Raw genomic sequence first — 6,000 nt, 5'->3', positions numbered from 1 at the left:
ATATGGGAATGAGGATGGGGAAAACAGCACCACTGACTCCAGTAGAGTTACTCCTGATTTACACTGAGGTGACAGAAAATGCAATCATCTCAGTGGACTCCAGTGCAGTTACTCCTAATTTACACCAGGATAATGGAGAGGAGAAATAGGAACAATTGCTTTTGAGGTGTTTTTATACCTCTGTCACCCAGAGGTGGGCGAACTCTGGATAACGGTGTATAAATGTTACTATTCTCAGTGTATCGAGGGGAATTGGGGGGACTGCCTGGCTAGATTCTGCTGTCAGGGGCACTTCTGTGAATGTGAGGTAATTTCACTGCATGCCATGGAATTACTCCCCATTTATACTGCTCTAAATGGGAGCAGAATCTCGCATGGAGGTGACTGAACCCAGCCATCCATATTTACACAGTGAACTCGAATCAGGATTAAAGCCCAGGAGTCCTGACAACCCATCCCCTGTTCTAGCTGAAATTCTAACAGAAATTGTTCTGAAATGAGACTGTCTCAGTCTCTCCTGTTGAAGCTGCTCCACTTTGTATCAATAATTAAATAGTCACTGGAGCAGGGACTTGAATTTGGCTCTTCCAGACACCAGCTGAGTGCCCCACGCAGAAGAATCTCTCACACACATTCACTGGCCCAATGACTCTCCATTGTCACTCGCAGCAGTCATTCCTGATGGCAGTGGAGAGGCTGGGATGCAGTCTGATGTAGTGGTTAGAGGAGGGGACTGGGAGCCAACACACTCTCGTGTAAAGTAGGAATTCAAATCCCTTCTCATCATCAATCAGAGGGCGAGATTGAACCTGAGTCTGTCATAGGCCATCCCTGTGCCCTAACCACACAGCTTTATGTTATGAGGGGTGCCTGCCCCAGAGTCCTTATGAGAGACAGAAATAGAATCCCCAGTTCCAGCTCCTCTCCTCTACACACTGGACTGAACTTCCACCCAGAACCACACATAAAACTCAGGATTTCTGGCTCTCAGTCCCCACTACTCTTACTCACTAAACTACTAGTGGATAAAATATGGCCTTGGGTCACATCTGGACCGTGGGACTGTCCTGTCTGGCCCCTGAGCTCCTGGCCAAGGGAAGCTAGGCCCCGGCCCCTCATCTGCTGTCCCTTCTTTCCTGGAGAAATGGTCTGGGCAGTGGGACTGTGAGCTCCTGGGGCAGTGCATCTGCAGTGCCCGGTATGACCTGGTGCTCTGAGCTGTGTGGAGGTGGCAGCGGCAGCATGGCCCAGCTCTAGCTGGGCAGTGCGGCTGCAGCACTGCCAGTCACCAGTGCTCCAGGGAGTGCAGTAAGAAGGTAGGAAGCGGGGGGGGGGGGCAGTTGGATAGAGGGTGGGAAGTTTGGGCTGGTGGTCAGGGGCAGGAGTCTGGATAGGGGCAGGGAGGTTAGAAGGGAAATAGGGGAATGAATGGGGGCAGGGGTCCCGGAGGGCAGTCAGGAAGGAGGAGGGGTTGGATGGGGCAGCAGGGGGCAGTCAGAGACAGAGGTTCAAGGGGCAGTCAGGGGACAGGGAGAAGGGGTGGTTGGATGGGGCAAGGGTTCCAGGGGGACCATCAGTCAATGAGGGGTGAATGGGGCAGGAGTCTGCAGGGGCAGATAAGAGGTGGGGGCCATGATTTCCATACAATTTATGAAACCCAGTGGGGCCCTCAGGCCAAAAAGTTTGCCAGCCCCTGCACTAAACCTCGCTCCCTTCCCAGAGCTGAGGATAGAATGAAGGAGTCCTCACTCCTAGTCGCCACAACTCTAACCCTCTAGACTCAATGCCTAAAAGACAGAAGTAACAATGAACTTAGAACTAGACAAAACCCGATGTAGATAGGTAGGTAGGTAGGTAGGTAGACAGATGTAACAACAAACTAACAGACAGACACTAATAAGAAAAGAACAGATACAGAGTGAGAGAGAAACATAGAACTAACACAAACTGACAGATAGAGAAGTAGAAACAAGCTAATTGAGAGAGAAAAGTACAGACAGAGCAATAACAGCAAACTAATGTATATAGAGAGAAAAGTAACAAAGGACTGATAGTGTTTGTCACAATTTTAATTTAAACTCCTCAATCCATTCTAAAAAAATATGTGTGTCTATTTGATCAATTCCCCCACTCCCAAGAGAAGGAAACCGAGGCATGGATTGTCTGCTCTCTTTCCTAAGGTAACTGCTTTGGACTACTTCAGTTTCTCATGCTCAAATTGAGCTAAGATTGAAACTGAAAAAAACATGTATTGTCATTTACAATTTTGTAATTAAAGAGCCGCTCTGTAACTCCCAAATATATTTCATTGCAAGAGAAAACCTACGGTGTTGTTCTGTGTGGAATCCTCCCAGACTGAGATGTCTTTTCTCCTCCAGCTACATACAGCAATTGGTTTCTCCTTTCTCTCTAGCCCCATACATACTGCTCTATTAAACAATCTCTCTATCTAATGCCCTTATCACTGTATTGTGAGAGGTCATTCCCCCACCACACTGAGGCTGAGCTGCTGGAAATACATGGAGATCTGTGCTGTCTGCGGATGAGCTGTGTGTCAAAAACTTTGGTGATGCGGGAAGGTGATTTATCTATTTCTGTTTTCTAAGGACTTGTGAGACTCACTCCCTGGAGCCCTCAACAGCCCAGCGGCAACAGTTCATTTCTCTAGCTCTCTACTTCCCCAAAGAGATTCCAGAAACTAAAATAATCAGAATTACAACGAGGCAGGAGGGTCTAAAGGAAAGATTGTGAAGCAAACACTGCGGGAACACAGGACTGTACTCCAGATGTCTGGCATCAATTCCTAGTCTTGCCACTGACTTGCTGTGTTACCTTGGGAAAGTCCTTCCCTGGGGCTGTCTTTTCCTTCCCACCCTTTCCCTGTCCCTGGGGTGGAGACTGTGTCTTACCTAATATAATGGGCCTCTCATATCAGGTGCAACTTTCAGATAATTAATTATTAAAAAGCTAAGGGTCAAGGAGTCCTGAGATCTGATCCCAACCATTGCCATGACTTTGTTCAGTCCCTTCACTGCTCCATTCCTCAGTTTGTCAACCATCTAATGGGGATAATAATTACAACTTTGGAGGATAATTCATAATTAGTGGAGATGCTCAAAAATATCTTCCTGTCAAAACAGCATTTTTAAGAAAAATTGCTTGTCGTTGAAAATAATAGTGGTGTGGAAAAAATTCATTTTGAATTAATTTTTCTATTGCATTTGGTTTGTCGGTGGGGGGAAGCTGTTTTTTGGCTCTCTTTTTATACGAACCTGGAGATGTAAAACTTTTTTGTATATTTTTTCAGGTTTTTTGGGAAAGTTTTCAAAATCAGAAATCTTTTCCCAAAACTAGAACATATTTACCATACAGTGGAATTTTTACTAGAGAAGGTTATTGAAAACCAAACACTTTTTAGTCTTCAGTTTCATTTTTTCACCCACCCCCTATCCAAAAGCAATATTATGGGATGTTTCAATGAAAACAAAAGAATGACATTCCTCACAAAAGTATAATTTTCATTTTTGACCAGCTTTAATAATGAGTAATTAATGAGTAATTAAAATTAAATAAAATGCATATAAGCTGATGTGGGTGCAACATTCACCACAATTTTATTTTACAGCATCTGCTTATCATAGGAACTGTCTAACTGGGTCAGTCATTTTGACCATTCAGTCCTGTATTCTGTCCCTGACAGTGGCCAGTACCACCTGATTCAGAGGAAAGCGTACAAGGTGCTATAGAGGAGAATTCTCAAATGACCTGCCCATGGTGGAGTCTCATGAGCAGCAGGTGATGAATGGTCTATGGCGTGAGGAAGGTGAATTTCTTCCATTCATATTGTTTGATCAATTACAAAATAACTGCGTGCTCTCATTATCCAGATAAACTGGAATATTCAAAGGAACCTACTGGATTTGTGTGTCTAAATCCCATTGGCTTTCAACAGGAGAGGAGTGCCCAGCTCCATTAATCCCCTTTGAATATCTCACTTGATTTATTATTAATTACTATTGTCAATTCTATCACTGAAAACTTTCAAATCAAGATTGATGTTTTTAAAATGGGGAATCACTGGCTAGGTGGTGGCATTGCTGAAAAGGATCTTGGAACTAGAGTGGATCACAAATGGAATATGAGTCAACAATGTGATGTTGTTGTGAAAAAGGTTGATATCATTTGGGGTATGTTAAAAAGAGTGTCATATGTAAGACACGGGAGGTAATTGTCCTGCTCTACTTGGCACTGTGTCCGGTTCTGGGTGCCACACTTTAAGAAAGATGTGGACAGATTGGAAAGAGTTCAGAGGAGACCAACAAAAATGATCAAAGGTTTAGATAACCTGACCTATGAGGAACAGTTAAAAAAAAAAACAGGCTTGTAGAAGAATGGGGTTTGATCTGGAAAAGAGAACCACCAACCTCAGTCTCTAGCACAATCCAAGATTTTTTTGTTAAAAATACTGTTTAAATGATGCCTCTCACAGCCAGGTTAAAATATATATATATACAGACTACATGGGGATAAATGTTAGAGAAATTGTGGTAAAAGAGGAGATTTGGTGCATTGGGCATGTCCATTCACTAGTGAGTATTGTACACAATCCGTAAAGAAATGACTCAATTGTTGGATATTTATTATCTTATAATCTTCTGGTGATCGTCCTGTGGCTTCCTGGTGGAAATGGTCACACAAAAGCGAATGAAAAATTAACCTCTGATCTGCTAGTAACTGCTCAGCTATTAGTAACCTCTCAATGGGAAAATACTCCAACCATAGAGGAATGGTTCAAAACAATACAGGAGGTTGGTTATGGAAAAATTAACACAACAATTACATATTCAGCAAAATCGACAGAGGTCTGAACTATATCCATCAGTGTGACCTTGAGCAATGTTTAGGGCTGATGTCATTTCTCCTCCATGAGAGTTTTTATTTATATTGCCCTCAGAACACACCCAATATTATTCTTACCTATCTTTGGTGAAAAAGTGGCAGCTCTGCCAAATCTGCCCAGGGCCTGCCTTCTCCTAGGGTGAGGCCAAAGCAGTGTGGTGGCTTATTTTTCTTACCACCTTTGAGATGCTTTGGGGTCAGATGCCTGTTGTGAATGAGAGAAATATTCACACCGGGTATTGTGTCCAGGTCCGTATTTCTGGGTAGCATTTTCGCCTTTCTCCAAGGTATGTGAGAGAAGACAACTGGGTTTGTAATATCTGCGTTGATCTATAATGTGTTGATCTATAGTTAAAAATTGCAGAACAAGCATATTTAGAAACCAAATTTTGAGATACTTATAAGTGTTTAATCAATCAAGACTCTGGCTGGGCCAGGCTGGGATCTCAGTAACACCAGAGTAAAGCTGAAGTCATTGGAGTTATTTTGGCTTCATCCCCGAGATCAGAATATCCTCCACTGTAAGTTTTGCCTGACTAAAGACAGAGTAAAAGCTGTCCATCCCATTGTACCATTTTTGCAGTGCTGTAACCTGACTGAAATCAGTGGAATTACGGTGGCACAAATCTGGTATAATGGAGAGGACAATATAGATCATTTTTTCTTGTTCATGAACAAGATTTGAATGAGAATTATGCACAATGCATACAACAGCTTTAATCTATTCTGGAAACTATACTAATAGTTCATTGTTATGATATTGTCCATTGCTACCTCTATAAGTAGTCTTGGAAGAATTGGATTTTTATTAGTAAATAGTGCCAAATGTTGATTTCACCGTACAGACACAAACCAATGAAAAAATATTTCCTTCAACAATCAACATTTCCAGTGAGACAAAGTTAAGAAAAATGCTGCTTGAGAACTTACTAGTGTTTGATTTAAGGATATTGCCTTTTTATATTTTGACGTCATGTTGGAACATTGTGCTTTCACAGTTTCAAATTTAACTTATTTGAATCTCAATATGTACTGTCATTAAATAACTATTGTCTCATCCTTCCATAATTTCCTGCAACTGTGAACATTTAAACTGATAAA

This window comes from Chelonoidis abingdonii, chromosome 25 (assembly GCF_003597395.2).
Source record: "Chelonoidis abingdonii isolate Lonesome George chromosome 25, CheloAbing_2.0, whole genome shotgun sequence".
NCBI classification, from domain to species: domain Eukaryota; kingdom Metazoa; phylum Chordata; order Testudines; family Testudinidae; genus Chelonoidis; species Chelonoidis abingdonii.
Note: the sequence above shows the minus strand (reverse complement) of the source record.